Raw genomic sequence first — 20,923 nt, 5'->3', positions numbered from 1 at the left:
TGAAACAACTTTTAAGTACTTTATCTGATAAATCTTTTGTTTTGCAGCATAACTTTTGGAATTCTAATTGATATTCATGAACTGTGCCCTTCTGAACTAATCTTGTTAACAATTCAATTGGATCTTCATAAGATGAAGGACCAAAATGTACCTTTAAGGCGATCACAAAATCAGACCAGGTGTTAATTTGATTTGTAACCTCCAACCACTGGAACCAGCTACTAGCCATTCCATCTAAATGCATTGAAGCATAGATCAGCTTTTGAGCTTCTGAAATATTGTGCACAAGAAAAAATTTCTCAGCCTTGTACAACCATTCGGATGGATCTCCATCACTAAATCGTGGAAACTCCATTGTAAACTTCTTTGCCGGAAATGCAGGGTGAAAAACTTGAGTTTGATCTGCATTTGTGTGTTGTGGTACAACAGGATTTTGTGATGCAAGTGAAAGTAAAGCGGTCTGCAATGGTTGCAGAGCTTGAATAAAACGTTCGGTCATCCTCTCAACCACATCTTGTTGAGTTGATGAAGATTCCGCCATTGTTGATCTTGAAGCTCAAGAACAATGAAAGCACCAAAATGATACGACTAAATTCGAGATAGTCAATCTCCTTAGAAGAATAGAGAGAAAACAGAATATTATTGATAATTGTTGAATGAATTGTACATGGTTACATTCATGTCTATATACACTTGACTAACCACTTTCTAACAAACTAACAAACTCAATGATGTAACAAACTAATACACACGTGCTCAAAACATCCAGCTAGTTCCACTGGTAATCTTTAGCCCATTTAGAAGTCTTCCTATTTCTTTTGGGCCTGATCGTGTCATGGACTCTTCTGTTATTGGACTCACTATATTAGTTGGCCCAATAGCTGCTCCAGCTAACCTTTCTTCTTCAATTCCAGCTCTATCAAGAACCCACAAAATCAATACGAGAAATAAAACAAAATACAATATGTCAATATCTCAAGTCTTCACAAATCATAATCCTTAAAGTTATTCGAGTCATTATTCCAAAATAAAAATAGAATTGCAGAAATCAATATATAAAATATTCCAATAAATTCAAGAAGTTTTTCCATGTCATTATTTTCTAGTTTCCATGTCATCTTAATATTCACATAGTACAAATAATAATAAATTAAAAAAACTAATATCACCCTTCAATCCGTCAAACTAATTTCCATGTCATATTAAAAAAAACAATCAATCAAATGGAACAAGAATAGAAGGTGAGGATAAGAACACCCTTCAATCAATTGTGTTTGCAGATTAAAACTCCAAACTTATCATATTCAAATTCAACTCCAACGAAAGTGAAAAAATCATATTATCATAAATTACAAACAAAATCGTAGTGAGATTAAGAGTTAATCAACGAAACTCAATTTCAAGACTTCGCTCCAGTTAAAATCACCAACCTTTTCGTCAGAATCTTCACCCTTCGGTGTCGGAAATTTCATCAAATCTGATGACAGAATCATCGTCACCGTCTTTGTAGTTCTTGTCAGATCTTCACCCGTCGGTGTGGGAATCATCATCGGTGTCGGAATCTTTACCCGAAGGTGTCAGAATCATCGTCAGATCTGTTAGCAGACATGAGCTTTAAACGGACGGACCTGGAGCTTTAGACCGCCAGAGAAAATCAAAGTGAAGAAATCAAAAATAATGTTGTCAGGTCAAGCAACATTTTCGACTGATAAAAAACAAATCCCAAACCAATGAAGAACATTTTAAGATCTTAAATCGTATATAGAAACGACAACTTTTCAATTAAAGGTGCCAAAGTTATTATTAATTCGTAACACGTTTATATACAATTTAAGAATATATATGGTAAAGACGATATCACATTCAAGGTGCAAACTTTTTGTTGTTATTTTTGTGAGATTTATTTTTAGATCTACGTTAATTCCTTCCAAAAAAAAAAAAAAAAAAAAAATTAGTGAGTTAATTTGGCAGAAAAAATCATCGGAAATTTGAAGATGACGTGGCAGAGTTGGTGACCGGAAGGTGACATGGCAACAAATGTTGACATGTGGAATATACAACTCATAATGAATAAAAATGTCACATGCCAACCATTTTTCAATTAGACAATATATAGAGGAAAGGATATAATAAAATTTAAATTATTGTTTTAATAATAAAAGAAAAAAATGACTTTTATTAACCTTTCTATGTAATTTGCCCTAAATTCAATGAAACATTAGAACGTAAATAATATTCTCATATATGCATGGAAACAAGGTTGTAAAAGTTGCAAGTCGGCAAAAACTTTGTTGAGACTAGCCGATCGTTGATTTTCTTTGACTTTGTTGTAGAGAATGTGGTGCATTCCTATCTAGAGCATTCTCGATATTCTTTGACTTTGTTGTAGAGAATGCAGTACATTCCTATGTAGAGCATTCTCACATTGAGGCGCATAAGCGCATTGGGTCTATACATTCGGCTCAAAATGCCACACATAGAATGCGGCGCATTCTTGAGATGTGGGACATTCTTGTTCAGCTCTGCTTTTGACTATTGGTGACCTTGACCCGACTTGAACCATGTTCCAAAACACATTTATAAGACATCAAAATGTGCTGTTTATCATGTGCTCCAAACCAATACCGGCAATATATGAACATATCCATACCTTACATTCTGACTTCCTTCAAAGTTAGACCCATGTAGCCATATACAACCATTTCATAAACTTGACCATCATTCATACTTGTACCAAACTAGTTGTGGAGCCCTCGCTTCGCGCCGGGGGCTCCGTTTTGAATGCGAGTTAAAAAAAAGTCTTGATCTATTTTGTAAAAAAGAATTTTTTTCGACATAACATTGAAGGGTTGTTCCTTTTGTGAAAGTTGCTTCTTTTAGCGTTCGGGTTTTATTTTAAAAAGAAAAAGTTAGTAAAGTGGGGGTTCGATTTGTATTTTAATAAAAGTTAGTGGGTTAAGTTTGTGAAATTTGAAAAAACTTTACGTATAAAGTGGGGGTTCGATTTGTATTTTAATAAAAGTTAGGGGGTTAAGTTTGTGAAAATTGAATATTAGTAAAAAAAAAAAAAGTTAGTAAAGTGGGGGTTCGATTTGTATTTTAATAAAAGGTGGGGGGTTAAGCTTGTGAAATTTGAAGAAAAATAAACGTATAAAGTGGGGGGTTCGATTTGCATTTTAATTAAAAGTTAAGGGGTTAAGTTTGTTGAAAGTGGGAAAATGAATAGGACTATTCATTTCCACTATACCATTTAATATAGGTATAATGTATGCACATATGGGCCATCTTACACATACCAAGACCTATTACATGACCATGACCCGACTTGAAACAAGGTTGTAAAAGTTGCAAGTCGGCAAAAACTTTGTTGAGACTAGCCGATCGTTGATTTTCTTTGACTTTGTTGTAGAGAATGTGGTGCATTCCTATCTAGAGCATTCTCGATATTCTTTGACTTTGTTGTAGAGAATGCAGTACATTCCTATGTAGAGCATTCTCACATTGAGGCGCATAAGCGCATTGGGTCTATACATTCGGCTCAAAATGCCACACATAGAATGCGGCGCATTCTTGAGATGTGGGACATTCTTGTTCAGCTCTGCTTTTGACTATTGGTGACCTTGACCCGACTTGAACCATGTTCCAAAACACATTTATAAGACATCAAAATGTGCTGTTTATCATGTGCTCCAAACCAATACCGGCAATATATGAACATATCCATACCTTACATTCTGACTTCCTTCAAAGTTAGACCCATGTAGCCATATACAACCATTTCATAAACTTGACCATCATTCATACTTGTACCAAATGTATGCACATATGGGCCATCTTACACATACCAAGACCTTTACATGACCATGACCCATATACAACTAATATTACTAAGAGCGTGATCATGAGGGGTCATGATAGATTTTGAGAATCAATGTCTTCCTCTATTCCATTCCATTAATCCATATTTATAGAGATGTGTAACAACTTTCCTAAGACAATATAAAATCTATTCTAAATACAATTTGTATCCTATACTAATTCAGATACGTTTCCTTATCTAATACATCTCCACGGTTGCAACGGGAGGAGGCCGTACGCTGAGATTGTCCCTAAAATCATCGAACAAGACAGTAGCAAGCCTTTGGTAAAAATATCTGCGATTTGAAAACATAACGGTACATGTAATACCCGAACTTCTCTGAGTGCTACTTTTTCACGATCAAAGTAGATATCCATTTCAATATGCTTCGTGCATTGATGTTTATGTGACTATTGTTATAAATCCGACTATTGTTATATATTCAACATTTGCGACAACATATTTATACAACTTCCGTCCAACGAACAGACGCATAAAACTAGTATATATATAATTTGGGTGTGTATATATACAGACAAAATAATACATACGATAAATAAATACTACAATGAATTGACAAAAATAAAAACGCACATATCGATAAATTTGATAAAAGGGAAAAAAATCACCTGACGAAAACAAGAAGAGTGTGAATATGGACTCAAAAATGACATCTTCCAAAACTAAAATGATGCCCTTTGGAGTACGTTTTAGTATGTAAGATAATAATATATAATAAATTTAAAACGAAAAAGTAATACTCCCTCCGTCCCATATTAATAGTCTAAAGACAAAAAACACACAATTTAAGAAAATATCATAAAAGTACTATACTTTTTGTTTACTTTCCAGTTTTACTCTCAACTTTTCTTTCTCCTTTAATCATATCCACTTATATTAAGGTCATAAACTCATAATAGAACTTAAGCTTCATATTTTTTTCTATTTATGAAAGTGGGACTTTGGACTAATTTGGGACATCCCAAAATGATATAATGGACCATTAATATGGGACGGACGAAGTAGTAAATTTATACGAAATAAAATTGAACAGATTTTAAGTACAATAGATAAAGTTATAGTGGTGGTGACATGACTTCTCATATGGGATGTCAGGGTTCGAATCTCACTCGCTACAAAATTTCCTTGTTACCCCGCCCATTTCAAGGGCCTCGGGGGTTTCGTACATCTTGCGTTCGAACCTCACCCAAGGGGCTCTACCACACGTCTCTATGGATTATCGTGAGAGTTTCCTCCCGATGAGGGTACTGTAATAGTTCGACTAAGAAAATGATCGGGTGGGTAAATTTCGACATCGTGTTCGGACCTCCGTCAGTAAATTCTAACTCCCGTTAAAGAAAATACCTAATGTGTAGACATTATATGTAGAATTTATATGAGGAAACGTAATTTTTTATTTATAATATGATAATAAACTAATAACTCTCGGATTTAAGATTTTTAAGGTATAACAGATAAAACAAATATCACTAAGCGAATAAATAACTGAATTTAATTGTGCCCTTATTCATTTTGGGCACATTGAAATTCTTTTGGGTTTACTTAATAAAAGACCTGGATCACGTCGTCAATATGTCAGTCGAGGGAGTGGGGACCACAGAAAATATTTGAATTAAGTTTTATAAAAGCAAAATGACAAAATACCCCTTTCTACTAGTGATGTATTACAAAATTTACGAGGTCAACATTGGTAAAACTTTAGCTTCGTATCATTCCGTTCAGCATGAGTAACAAACTCTGTTAGATACATATAGATATATATTGATACATATTAGATATATAGATACATATAGATATATAGATATAAACACTACTTCATCACTCTAAGCATGTAATCATCCTTTCAAAATCTCATCACAAAAAACCCTCCCTCCCCTTATATAACATCGATTAATCACCAAACTTTTCAAAATTAAATTCAATAGAGAAGCTGCTTGAAGATCTACCGAGTATTATCATACACCAGCAATTAATTCAATTTAGGTATTTATTACTTCAATTTAAGCATTTATAAGTTTAGGTCAATTTAACCTGCTCATTAAGGTTCGTGTTCTCTTTACAGTGAAACCAGTCAACCATTACTGAAGATCAAAAATGGAGGATGAACTAGATAAGTAAGTACATTCTGCAATACACTATTCAAGTTATTATATTATCATCAAAACAGTATTCGAGTGATTTTATGTGATATGGCTTTGCTTCCACTGTTAGATAATATATGTATATACGTATCAGTTAGTATTGTAACTAAAAATTAACAAATCTGCATGTTTCCATCCTATTTTGGTAGCCTATTTGCAGTTTGTTTAAAGAAAATACATGTATATTTGACAGAAATGGTGTTTTGAAGGGGAGAGCAGGTCTTATAGGTCATTTAGGATGGATCAACAATGGTTAACCTTTTAAATGAGTAATTAATGTTAGTGTGGTGATTGTAAGTCATGTAGGCTAGTTGTTAGGTGATGAATGATTGTCTATGTCCTAGTAATGATTATTGTTCCTAAAATCGGTATCCAAATCAGTTTTATCGGTAATGATCCGGAACCGAACCGATCGGTACCAAAACTGAAGAAGTCTCGAATTAAAAAACGATACCGAAACTCCTTAAATCAATATATCTAAAGATAAGAATAGAGCTACAATTATGTGTGCAGCACTATGAACACAGAGGTTCACAACTTGTATTAGACCCTGAAAAACCAAATAATATCTGGATACTCGTACAGTAAACAGCACATAGAATATCACAAAGGTACTGGCATAGCCTATTTGCAGTTAAATGAGGAGCCAATGTTAGTTAGTGTGGTGATAGTAAGTCAGTTAGGCTAGTTGTTAGGTGATAAATGATTATCTCTGTCCTAGTAATGACTATTGTTCCTAAAATCGGTATCCAAATCAGTTTTATCGGTATTGATCCGGAACCGAACCGATCGGTACCAAAACTGAAAAAGTCTCGAATTAAAAACCGATACCGAGGCTCCTTAAATCAATATATCTAAAGATAAGAATAGAGCTACAATTATGTGTGCAGAACTATGAACACAGAGGTTCACAACTTGTATTAGACCCTGAAAAACCAAATAATATCTGGATACTCGTACAGTAAACACATAGAATATCACAAAGGTACTGGCATAGCCTATTTGCATTTAAATGAGGAGCCAATGTTAGTTAGTGTGGTGATAGTAAGTCAGTTAGGCTAGTTGTTAGGTGATAAATGATTATCTCTGTCCTAGTAATGACTATTGTTCCTAAAATGGGTATCCAAATCAGTTTTATCGGTATTGATCCGGAACCAAACCGATCGGTACCAAAACTGAAGAAGTCTCGAATTAAAAATGATACCGAAACTCCTTAAATCAATATATCTAAAGATAAGAATAGAGCTACAATTATGTGTGCAACACATGAACACAGAGGTTCACAACTTGTATTAGACCCTAAGAAACCAAAAAATATATGGATACTCATACAGTAAACAACACATAGAATATCACAAAGGTACTGGCATAGCCTATTTGCAGTTAAATGAGGAGCCAATGTAGTTAGTGTGGTGATTGTAAGTCAGTTAGGCTAGTTGTTAGGTCATAAATGATTATCTCTGTCCTAGTAATGACTATTGTTCCTAAAATCGGTATCCAAATCAGTTTTATCGGTATTGATCCGGAACCGAACCGATCGGTACCAAAACTGAAAATGTCTCGAATTAAAAACTGATACCGAGACTCCTTAAATCAATATATCTAAAGATAAGAATAGAGCTACAATTATGTGTGCAGCACTATGAACACAGAGGTTCACAACTTGTATTAGACCCTGAAAAACCAAATAATATCTGAATACTCGTACAGTAAACAACACATAGAATATCACAAAGGTACTGGCATAAGTGGCTAATTGATCCTGGATCGTGTGTTTGTTTATAATGGAGGGGAAGTGCAGTCAGGGTTACAAACTGTGCAGCCTGCTAAGTTCGCATGTTATGCACCTTATACTGCTTTATAAGTTGTCTATTAACTTTTTAGTTAGTCATATGCATGATTAATAGTTCATTCTGAGATGTACTGTAGAGGTATATATATATATTCTATGTATTATGTTTGGGTGGTTAGTGCATGGTTAATAGTCCATGTGTTGTACTGTAGGTGTATATATATGCTCTATATCATGTTTAGGTGGTTATAATGAACGAAATACTAGTTTTTTTTAAAAATAAAAAAGGTAACGCCAAGAACCATTGAGGAGTTGGGATTACAACAAGCTTAACCAAAAGAATACATAAAAGGATGACAATGAAATGCTAATAAGTTTGTTGTGTTGACTAAGAATGACAATGAAGTAAGAATCCAATGGGGGATAAAAGGATGATAGTAAGCAGATATAAAAGCATAGTTACTAAGTCTTGGTCTTATGATATGGTAGAGTACTTTCAATTGCAATAGAAAAGTATAATAGCCAGAAACAACGAATGTGACAATGATGAAATAGATGTGAGAGAGACCACTAAAGCTGGATATAAGCTATATATGGAGATATGTAAGTTGTACATTGAGATTTAGGGAAAAATGAAATGCAAGGCATGAACCATATGTACTGTTGTGATGGGTGGGTACTGGGTAGGCCTGCTATGTCCTTAGTGTATTAATGGAGTTCAAGAGTGTGGCTTGAAACATAAGAGGAATGGATAATGTTGACAAACAACATGGATTACAATCTTTTATCAAGGAGACAAAAAGTGTATATTTGTGCTGCTTGGGAAACACATCTGAATCAAAAGTCTATTGATAAGGTAAGTAATGTGTAACAGAGTGTTTGATAAGTGGGAGTGGATATCAAACATCTGGATCAAAAGTCTATTGATGATGAGGTATGTAATGTGAACAGTGTTTGATAAGTGGGAGTGGATATCAAACATCACATATATATAGCCCTAATAGTTGCATGATTGTAATTGGATTGTTTTGATCTAAGCCCCTGGGCAAGTCGAATGAATCTGCCTATTATCTACTGGCGATTAATTCGCCACTCCAGCTCCATCACCACCCTCCTTAACCGACTATTTATAGAAAGAAGATTTTCAAAGAGGTAAAGCTAAAGAAAACAACTTTGCACTCCCCTTAATCGATTACTCCCTCAAAAAAACCCTGATTGAGTACTTCCCCGAGAAGCGATTTTCTGAACCTCGATTTATATCACCATTATACTAGTTGGTTCTAAGTGTATCAAATTGCTTTCTAGTGATATATATTTATGGTATTGAATTTTGCTAAGTACATGTTTAACTACTTGCTTCTTATATTATGGTGTATTAACTTTGGTGAATGTAACTCATGTTTTATAAATTTGCAGACAAGTGAAAGGTCCGTTACAGACTATCGAACAAAGAGGAAGGTCTCCTACCCATATTGACCTAGTCATCACCGCATGCAATCACTATCTACAATCCATTACGTGAGTAATTTTCTCTTCTAGCCATTTTATAACTCCATTTGATTTTCTGTCTCCTACTTTTTAACTTTGGTGAATCTATATAGTAATTTTCTCCATTTGATTTTCCATGAATCATATAGTGTTAGGCGGGTCCTTTTTTAAATCGGAGATTAAGAGGGTGTTAGTCCAACTTTGAACAAATTTGATCGATATTCCACCGACTTTTGATCGACATTGACCGACTAACACTATATGATTCATAGAAAATGAGAGAACGTGTTAGGAGTTAAATGCTTGGTTGTGAAAAATAAAGGATTAAACTTTTAATTAATCTGTTTTAGAATCATACTACCTCCGTCCCATGTTAATAGTCCTCAGACAAAAACACAGTTTAATTAATCTAATCATTACATTGTACTTATTCTGTACTCTACAGTTTTACCCCTTACTTTTTCCATATCTTTTTGTCTTTATATGCAAAAGTTAAAGGTATTAAGAAACTTTAGTTTCTAATCTGGATTGATCACGACTTTTACAACCATGCTCAGTAACTTAAACGCCTAAAACTACGTGTGTGTGTGTGTGTAAATGAGTAAAGCTACTCGCAATCTAGTTGAATTTAACTCGCTAAAAGCTTAACTCAAGACGAGGCGCCGAGCCTGAACAAGAAGCGTGAGCTTGTATAACATCAAACGAGCATAGCTCGAAAATTGATGAGCTTATTTTGAATGCGGAAATGAAGAAGAACTTGGTGAATTCTGAGGCTAAAGTGAAAGATCTTTAAGTTAGGTTGGAAAGGGCTATGAGCTTGTGAAAGAAAGCTAAAGAATACTTTTTTTTTTGAACGGCGATTTTTCGGCATCAGTAGATCATTTATTTCAACGACCCTCATCATTTGCACGTAACACACACGTTCAGGCGGAAATCCGAACCCGATCGACGGTACCCGGGAACACATCCATTCGGGCAGTGTTCCGGGTAGAGGTCCGTGGACGAATCCGATAAAACCTACTTATAGGGTCAATATACACCACCATTATTGGTATTCAATTGGTTTAAAGAAAATCATGTCATCCCTAAGGATCGAACCCATGACCTCTCCCTATCCCATGACTCAAAGGACATGGGAGAACCGTTAGGCTATGCCCGCAAGTTCAAGCTAAAGAATCCTTTGACGACTTGTGAATCTAAAAGTTTTCAACTGCAGGGACGCGTCGAGTATCTTGAGAATATGATTGCTTCTTCTAACCACACTCTTGTTAATTGCGCCCTTAAAAGCTGAAATTTCTAATATACAAAAGAAGATTCTACAATTTTTAACTTTTTAGTTACTTGAGTTACTTGTTCATAAATTCAGCGATGAACAACATATTACATACGAGGACGACTCACCAACGGTTGTCCCTAATTGCCATGAAGATGACATGAACGAACAACCTCACATTTCAATGAATACTCTCACTTGTCACGCACACACGTCCCCATCAAATACTCTCATTTGCCACGCACACGCACGCTTTCAGGCGGAAACCCGAACCATATTACAGAGATCCGAACCTTAAACCATCCCGATGGGCAGGCGTATCGGACCTGGATCCTGAATATGGTAGGTAAAACCTCCCAAGGGATAACCCGACTTATCGGAATAAATTCCACGAGTATTTTTAAGGAAAGAGTGGACAAACATTTCTATCTGAACCTTAAACCTATTCCAGACAAGTGGAAAAACATTTCTATGAACATTGTTATCACCCTCATTTTTGTTTGTTGTTGTGAGTGAGCGTGACAAGATCTACTAGAAAGATCTCTTCTTCAAACTTCTGAAGGTCACTTTACAACAGTCAACGGCACATCACCCACAAATTGATGGTCAAACTGAAATAGTAAACAAGGGCTTAAAATGTTATTTGTGTTGCATGACGGGTGAAAGACCTAAAAATTGGACAATGTAGTTACCATTGGAAGAATATGAATACTGGTATAATACCAATCGTCAAACGACTATCAATGGCACTCCGTTTGAGGTCCTTTAAGGTCCAGAAACCTTCCATACTGATCATGTAAGTTATAGGTGATAGTAACGTTGATGTCGTGGATCGCTCTCTGCTCGGGAGTAAGCGTCATCATTGTAACATTGAGTTGAGCTCAGCTAGTAGTGGCCTGCCTCTCTTAGCGAGAGGTTAGGAGTTCGACTCCGCTGAGCTGCAACATTGCACTCAATGTTATCTCTGACCTGAAGTATCCACCAAGGTCGCCTTTCGCTTAGTGTGAGGGCAGCGAGGAGGGAGGGTTTTACTGGCTATGCCCTCGAATTGGTCCGGGTTTCCTCCAGGGCAGTAGTTGAAGGCGGGTTATGCAACTACGAGAGATGAACGCGTGGTTGGTTAAGTCCCACCTGGGAAATCCCAAACTGTCTCGAAAAAAAGCGTCATCAATGTTGAAGTTTCATTTGAAACGTGCCAAAGATCGTATGATTCTAAACACGTTCAATTCGAGGATTGGATACACCTATAATGGGGGTTCACTCAAGGTTTAAAAAAACGGAAACGCGCCTCGAGGCGTTTCCCCTTTGTGAGGCAAGGCGTACGCCTCGAGGCGAACCGAAGCGTACGTTCGAGGTGGAGTTAAAAAAATACATAAAAAATTATAAGTTCATTATACTATATATAAATATAAATAAATGTTCTAATTTATATAAATAAAATATTAGTTATAAGTGGAAGGGTTAAGTTGTATTTGTTTAATATTTAATAATGAGGTTGAAATGCAAATTAAACTTGAGGGGTTAAAATGTATGACAATAAAAATTTAAGGGAGGTTTTATGTAAGTTGAGTGACAATAAAATGGGAATAAAACCTTAAAATAACTCAACCGCTACTCTGTACGTTCGTCTTTTATTTTCATGAGGGAGGTTTTCATCTCTTCCATCTATTATTTTCTTCTTTTATCTATCATCTCTTCAATGGCTTATCTGTACGTTCTTCTTCATCTCCACTGCAACTTCTTCGACGTTTTAACCCGGTAAGTATAGATCTATCTATTCCGCTCATCCTGATCTTCCATTTTCTGTTATGACCTTAATTTATTCAATCTGGATCTTAACAATCGAAATCAAACAACACACAATCAATCTGGAAACTAGGGTTCAAGAACTAGCTTCGAATCAAATTGAGATCAATATTCACAATTGGTTACAATTGAGTTTGTTACAGAAATGAGAGAGAGTTCAATTACAAATTGATAACTGGAAAACTGAATTACACTTGCTATCTAACTACTATTTAACAACAAGAGTTTGGCGGGAAAAGCTGTTAGCCTGTTTGAGCTGATGAACAATAGACTGCACGTGCTGTGCACGTGACTCTTATACATACAGATGGCACGTGTTGTACACGTGACCATGACAATCCTTCCTCAAAATGAATCTTGTCCTCAAGATTCAACAAATTAACACATGAACTCTGGAAATCGTAACATGATATCTTCTAACACCTCCCAAGTAGCATCATCCACAGACCCACCTTGCCATTGAATTAAAGCATACACCACTGGTTTATTGTGAACCTTCATTAACTCTCTCTAAGATTTTAACTGGCACCTGAGCTATAAGTCCTTCACCATTAAATTTGGGCAATGTACCCATCACATGTGCCATAGCAGACCTGCAACTCTTCAATTGTGAAACATGGAAGACAGGATGAACCTGTGATGTAGCTGGTAACTGCGGTTTATATGCCACTTCATCCACCTTTTGAATCACCTCAAATGGGTCATAATACTTAGGTACTAACTTGTGATATTTACCCTGCCTCAAAGTAGTTTGCCTATAAGGCTGCAGTTTGACCAAAACCCAATCACCCACATTAAACACCCTGTCAGACCTCTTCCTGTCTGCAAATACCTTCATCCTGTCCTGAGCCCTCTTTAAATGGTATTTTAACATTGTAATTGTCTCCTCCCTAGCTGTCAAAGTCCTGTCAACAGCTGCTACTCTACTATCACCCTTAGTATACACAATGGGTACAGGAGGTGGTTGACCATATACCACTTCATAAGGTGTGGTATTAATTGAAGTATGGAATGTAGTATTATACCAAAATTCAGCCAAAGATAACCACTCAGTCAAATCTTTAGGTTTATCACAAGTCATACACCTCAAATAACATTCTAACCCTTTATTAACCACCTCAGTTTGACCATCAGACTGAGGGTGATATGATGTGGACATGTGCAATGATACTTGTGACAATTTAAACAACTCTTTCCAGAAATGGCTAAAGAAAACCTTATCTCTATCACTAACAATAACCCTTGGCATGCCATGTAGCTTATAGACATTTTCCAAGAAACAATTAGCTACACTAGCAGCTGTGAATGGATGAGTCAATGCCATGAAGTGGGCATATTTACTCAACCTATCCACTACTACAAAAATGGCAGTTTTACCCCTGAAGTAGGCATATTTACAATTGAGTTTGTTACAAAAATGAGAAAGAGTTCAATTACAAATTGCCAAACTCTTGTTAAATAGTAGTTAGATAGCAAGTGTAATTCAGTTTTCCAGTTATCAATTTGTAATTGAACTCTTTCTCATTTCTGTAACAAACTCAATTGTAACCAATTGTGAATATTAATCTCAATTTGATTTCGAAGCTAGTTCTTAACCCTAGTTTCCAGATTGATTGTGTGTTGTTTGATTTCGATTGTTAAGATCCAGATTGAACAAATTAAGGTCATAACAAGTGGTATCAGAGCGCTTTCCTGGCAATTTCGAAGCAATTTGAAGGTCAATTTAAGCAAAAATGGAAGCGGCGACAAGATCTACGAACGCCGGTGATGAGGTCATGTCGGAATATATGAGATTAGCTATGGAGCAATTAAATCAACGAATTGACACTATGTTGATTCAACATCAGTGGTTTACAGATGAAATCCAGCAACTCAAGAATGGAGGTGAAGGTGCAGGCCGTAGAGCTGGAACACAGTTGACTAGGTTGACTAAAGTTGAGTTTCCAAGATTTCATGGTGAAGATGTAAGAGAATGGATCTATAGGTGCAATCAATTCTTTTCAGTAGATCAAATGGAAGATGAAGAGAAGATTCGTGTAGTATCAATTCATCTGCACAAAAAAGCATTGACCTGGCATCAACAATTCATCAAAAGTCATGGTGAAGAAGTTGAATGGGCAGTTTATGAAGCAGCTATCTTGAAGAGGTTTGGCACTATTGTGGAAGATCCACTATCTGAATTGAAGAATCTCAGGCAAACTCGATCGGTCCAAACTTATTATGAAGAGTTTGAAGCTTTGCTCAACAAGGTGGAGTTGAGTATCAAACAAGCAATTAGCTTGTTCTTAGAGGGATTGCAGAAGGAGATTGAGCTTGCAGTGAGAATGTTTAAACCCAAAACTTCGGAAGATGCTTATGGTTTAGCAAAACTGCAGGAGGACACCATTGCAAAACACAATGAGGCGCACGCCTCATCAATATAAACGCCTCATCAAAAAAACGAACCGCTTCGGCATATGAGGCGTACGTTTTTTTAAAGACCATCGAGGCGTACGTTTCAAAAAGAGATTTTCCAAAAACGTACTGAGGCGCGCCTCAAGGAGTACGCCTTGACCGTTTTTTTAAACCATGGGTTCACTGCCAGAAGTGTCCATATAAGGGTTGATCGTTATTGAACCTTTCAAGATACTTGACCGCAAATTGGTTAAATGTCACAATCAAACGGCTTTGCAAGTTTTGATTCAATGGACGGGTGGTACTCTAGAGGATGCTACTTGGGAACTGATGGAAAATTTACTGCATCGTTTTTCACAAATGGACTTAAACGCTCTATATGCTTGAGGACAAGCATTGTTTGAGAGGAGAATTTTGTTACGATCTATTTGGTTAAATCATGTGCTAAGCACATGATCACTTAGCTTCCAATCGTCTTAGTATAACTAAGGCTTTAAGGCATTGTAGTTAGTTAGCTTGTGATTTGTTGTTTGAGATTTGTTGTGTGTGTATACTCTTTCAATTTCTTCTCATTGTAATCTTGATAGACAATTTCGGTTTCAATACAATTTAGCTTGTGATTCGATTTCATTTCTTGTTTTGTGGAGTTCAATGCTTGCCTAGTGTTTCTACAAATCAAATCCTAGAAATACATATTAGCGCCGAGAACAAAAGCGCTTGTATAATATCAAACAAGCACAGGTCAAAATTTGATGAATTAGTCTTGAAACGAGCAGAGCTCCTCGTTGAATTCAAACGAGCCGAGTTGTTCGTATTCGCCTCGTATACATTAGTAAATATATTTCAAGATAAAACTAGGACTTCAATTATGTGTGTGTATGTATATTTTTCAAAAAATGAAATAAAAAGAATAAGTATCAGGTACCTTATAGGTCATCGAACTGAGAATGATTAGAATCCACGAGTTTGTTAGTCCATAAATCTCATAATATCTCTCCCCAAAAATTCATAGTGAATTTCGATGAGAGTTTCTCTTGCAGCAATAATGTATTGGTCTCAAAAATAGGAATGTTGCAATTGGAGATTCAAGTCTGCATCACTAGAATAACAACCAAAAAACACAATGTCTTCAATCATTTTTATATATGTATATCAATTAATCAATTAATTTACATAATAATAATAATAATAATAATAATAATAATAATAAGTAATAATAATACTTAATCTCACAAATGTAATTTATGGAAATGTGATTTGTTGATAATCATTCATTTATCCTAAAAATAAGGTTGAAGAAATCGCTTCTCGGGAAGAAATTGGGAGAGACTATTGAAGGAGTTTCGGCAACTCAAGGGAGAACTCGAATGTTAACTAACATTGACTTTTAAAAATATAAATATAAATAATAAATAATTAAATTTAAAATATATAGTATAGAGTGTATATAATATATTTTAAATAACATTAAATAAATTAAAATAGAGGGTTAAAAATGTATAGCTAAATAGAGTAGTGGGTTAGTTCGGTAAGTACAAGAGGTCAAAAGTTAAATAAAATTAAAAACGCAGCTCTCAATTGACTGAGTTTATTCCCGATTTTCGATTTTTAAAGGATTTTCCAATTTTACCATTTTTCCGATTTTTTAGCCGTTGACTGAGTGACGATTTTTTGGCCGAGTCTGGGCTTGAGAACTCGGCAGCCATTTAAAACCAAGAACTTCCCGAGTTCTTGGCCGAGTTCTACAACGCTGCCTAAAAGGAAGTCAATGCTCCACTGAAGCCTCTACCAAATAGATAACAACAAACTCGATGTAAAAACTATTGAATGGGTAATGGAATTGAGTTGACTATATACTCAAGTGATAAACAGAATTGCGAAGTTACGAATTACATACATCAATTTGAAAACCTAATCTAATCTCTAACTTAGCTAGCTATTTATATATCGAACAATTAAGCAGCTGCACGTGCTGACGTGCCTGGCATGGCGTTGCTCAGTTATACACGTAACAATTCTTTCTCCTTAAAAACATTCTTACCGCCAAGAATGTGAAGAAAAACGACAAATTCCATGTTCATATCAACTCTCTGCAATGACCTTATATTATTTTAAGATCATTTGCAATTTTCACAAAAAATAGATTCCATTGTGTTCCAGATTAAGCCACATTACTCGTTGTACAAGTAGCTCGTTTAAGAACAACACAAGGGGCTTCATATCATCTGGAGTAGAATAGCAGAATGATTTCATTCACTATCACATTGTGAATCGAGAATACTATTTATTACTCCGTATTATCTCAAGAACAAAATAATAACACAAACAAAATTTTTAACTGATAATAAAATTCAGCCCGCAAAATGACACCATAATCTTCTTTGCCGAGTTTTTGGTTGTTAATAGTGGGATTTCAACTAAAGTAGAACATAAAGTGAACTTTTGATCGTCTTTAAAAAAGGTGTAGGTGTTTTCTTTTCCGTTGTTTATTACACCTATCGAATTGCCCATAGAGATTAGAACTCTACATTGCTCAGTTACCGATACTTCTCTACTGTCAACTTAAGTCGTGTGACAAATCAACTCATCAACTCACGTTAAACACTATCATATACTTTTCTCAAATCCAAGATTGAAGAACTTAGAACTCGGGCGGACATTTTTGGGAGTTCTCGGCAAGTCGGAAAAAACTACCGAGTTGACTAACATTGGGGAATAACTAGGATGTTGACTAACATTGACTTTTAATTTTTTAATAAAAATATACTCCGTATAATATATATGTTATATATATGTTATTGTCGAATAATAATAATAACTTTAAAATAAAATAAAATAAATGCAAATTTCATACATCTGATTATACTTTAAACACAAAAAACTTACACGTTTTAATATATTTATATAATAATATAACTTTATAATATTATCAATCGTGACATATTATTGTAAACTATAACTCATTTTTTTAACTTTGTAATATGATAATTATGATTTTATGAAGAAGAAAAAAAAAAACAGTATCCTTAATCTGTTAAACTTATTTAAATTGGATTAATAAAATCGTGGTGATAGCTATGAGTTAACTATTACTACATTGATTATTCTTTCAGACATTCTCCATATTCGTCACAGACATCCATCCTTCCAGTTTATGTTCCAGATAACCACCGACCTATCTCTCCTCGAAGGTTAGTAACCAACTGGCAATTGTTTACTAAAATTAAATTAAACAATATTAAATCAAAATGAAATATAACGGTGATTTGTTTGCAGATTTAACACTCGTGAGTTTGGAAGAGGTGAATCACAAGTGGATCAGCTAACAAATTGGATGGAGGAGGTAACGCACCAGGCGGAGCGCCGGGCACAGGATGTGACAAATCGGGCTGAAGAGATGATGACCCGTTGGGCTGATGAGATGATGACCCTTTGGGCTCAAGACATGATGACCCGTGGGGCTGAAGACGTGACTCGCCAGGTGGCACAGGATATGATAACTCGGGCTGAAGAAATGATGACCCGTCACCGTCTGGTGGAAGAGGTCACTCGCCAGGTGGCACAACATATGACAAATCGGGCTACCGATATGATGACCAGTTGGTCGGCAGAGGTGACTCGCCAGGTGGCACAGGATATGACAACTCGGGCTGAAGATATGATGACCCGTCAGGTGACCCGTCTGGTGGAAGAGGTCAGTCGCCAGGTGGCACAGCATATGACAAATCGGGCTAACGATATGATAACCAGTTGGTCGGCAGAGGTGACTCGCCAGGTGGAGCTTCGGGCTAAGGAAGTGACCTTCGAGGCGGAGAAACGTATAGATGAGGTGACCCGCTAGGCGGAGGGGCGGGTGAATGAGGTAGCCCGCGGGGCAAAAGGAGGCAAACACGGCTTGGTAGATGAGTCAGGCGGAGGAGGAGTCGACAACGCCGCCGCATCTCTTCATAAAAGGATTGGCAAAGCGTTGCCGGGCTTCATCAATTACATGTCACTATTAGTTACATTCACAGGACTGACATATCACTTTACGTCCGATGTTGCATTCATTTGGTTGTCAGCTTTCTTCGCAGGCAGCATGACACTCGTCGTACTTTGTTTCACAGGGAGTGTACTTAGAGGCATACCAAACCAGCTTATAAACTGCGGCATTATCTTCCTCGGTGCAGTTGCTACCATTTCTGTTCTTGGAATGGTGTTCACCCGATTTTACACAACATAAGTTAACCGCCCTACTCAAGGATTTTTTGGTTTCAAGTCTAGAATAAAATGATGATAGGATGAAGAAAGAACATGGTGGAAGGAGAGTTTAATAACTGATGTTTTTTGTAACTTTTCCTTTATCTTGATTTTAGTTTGGATCAAAAACCATTTGTTGATCTGAGTTCTATGACTTCTTTCATATATTAAGATCTTGCTATCAAATTGCTTATTAATATGCCTAAGTTTTTGAAATTTTATCAAGTTTCGTGTGTTGATTAGGATTACAATTACGTACCAATTTGGAAAACATGATATATAAAATTTTATTGGTGTTTACCATGGTTTTCATTTGATCCTACATAAACCAGATCTCAAAAAATCAGATCTTGAAAGAAAACAAAAATCATACCTCAAGTAAATCGTAGAAACAAATAAAGATAAACTTTCAAAAAATTAATTGAATTCTCACCAACTATACCTTGAATTGGATCCGCTGCTGGAAATTCAATTCGTTAATCAGATGGGTTTGATAGTCGATGAAAAACTTGGGGTTTTTTTAATTTGGGAAAAAGTCGGAATTAGAGTAGGCTGTTCCGTCGAAGTACGTACATTCGAGTTTAACTAGTTACATGTATTTGGTTCTTAGCCCTTTGTCTTTAGAGGATATTGCAGTTCTTATCCTTTGTATTTGAAGAAAGCTATAAATATCCTTTTTTATGTGAAATAATTTCACTTTTAATCCTTACATAGCATGTTCTCTTTTCTTTCTTTTCTCGAAACGTTATGATAAACTCTATCACATTACACTTAGTGGCGAAACCAGGATATTACCTCACTGGGGGCGATTTTTTTCCAAAAAGACGTTTACATTCATTGTAAAAAAAAATTATTCCATGCTTCCATGAAAATACAACATTTTGGGTCGAATTTTTAGATTTAGGGACAAAATATGCAGGATTTTTTTCAAAAATATAAAATTTTGGGTCAATGGCTTTTAGGTTCGGAGACAAAATATGAAAATTTTTAGACAATATAATAAAACGTTTTTGGGCAAAATATTAAAAAAGCTTATGGATTAAAAACAAATATAATAAATAAATATAAAAATGATGATGAGTCACATTACTTTGAATTACAATATGCATGACTTTGATTTATACAAACTTGCTAAAACTTACACAATATACTCTTAGGTATAAACAAATAAGAAAAATAAAGGTATTGGTGGAGACATTTATCATATACTCGTTAACTAATATTCATGCTTTTCATAACAATGTGATTGGTGTTTTATATTAATCACATATTAATCACATAAGCTCTGAATATTAATCACGTAAGAAAAGCTTGTTGGCATGTGATTGATATTGACCGCTAGAGGACAACTGCTATTAATATAAAATCTTACTGTATCAGATTGCATTTTTCTCTCTCCACTGTATTTTTTCTTTCTCTTCATCTATCCGCTTCCTTCTTCCTTTTCATTTCGTCAACAAGTTGTTAAAATTAGTGCAACATAATCCCTTGATTTATGGGATATTTCTAAATTATAGATATCTTGCATTTAATATAGAGATTGTAGGATATCTCTTTTATATCTAGCATTTAATGTTTCTTAGGTATAGTTGGTTTGCATTTATTATGCATTTAATATTTCTCTTGTATTTAAAGAGGTAGTATGTAACATTTGAAAATAAGGAAAACCATTTACAATACACTTCAAGTTTGTACATTCTTTGTTCATATTTTGTTTACTAAACTTCTATTCTAGCAAGTTATTAATTATTTTATGGTATCAAGAGCTTGGTTATAAACTTGATTATAAGTTTAGTCCTAAGTTAAACTTTGTGTGCAATTACTCAAAGTGTAAACTAGTTTCTTGCTAATCAAAAATGGAAGTCTCAAATGTAAACAATGAAGGTATGTTCAATGGTATGGAAAGACTT

At 35.4% G+C, this 20,923-nt stretch overlaps 1 long non-coding RNA gene across 3 annotated transcripts; it reads right to left on the bottom strand.

Moving 5' to 3' along the window:
• Positions 1-1,166: 1,166 nt before the first annotated feature.
• On the bottom strand, positions 1,167-19,556 carry LOC139886411 (uncharacterized). Of its 3 annotated transcripts, none has more exons than XR_011772433.1 (3): positions 19,447-19,556; positions 15,700-15,873; positions 1,167-1,634 (listed from the first exon to the last, which is right to left on the bottom strand). It is a non-coding gene; the product is annotated as an uncharacterized lncRNA (long non-coding RNA). The 3 variants fall into 3 exon arrangements; XR_011772431.1 differs by lacking the exon at positions 1,167-1,634 and adding an exon at positions 3,270-4,154; XR_011772432.1 differs by lacking the exon at positions 1,167-1,634 and adding an exon at positions 3,270-4,154 and having other exon boundaries at positions 19,456-19,556.
• Between the last annotated feature and the right edge of the window lie 1,367 nt (positions 19,557-20,923).

Source organism: Rutidosis leptorrhynchoides, chromosome 1 (genome assembly GCF_046630445.1).
Source record: "Rutidosis leptorrhynchoides isolate AG116_Rl617_1_P2 chromosome 1, CSIRO_AGI_Rlap_v1, whole genome shotgun sequence".
Lineage (NCBI taxonomy): Eukaryota > Viridiplantae > Streptophyta > Magnoliopsida > Asterales > Asteraceae > Rutidosis > Rutidosis leptorrhynchoides.
Note: the sequence above shows the minus strand (reverse complement) of the source record. Positions and strands in the feature narration are given on the sequence as shown.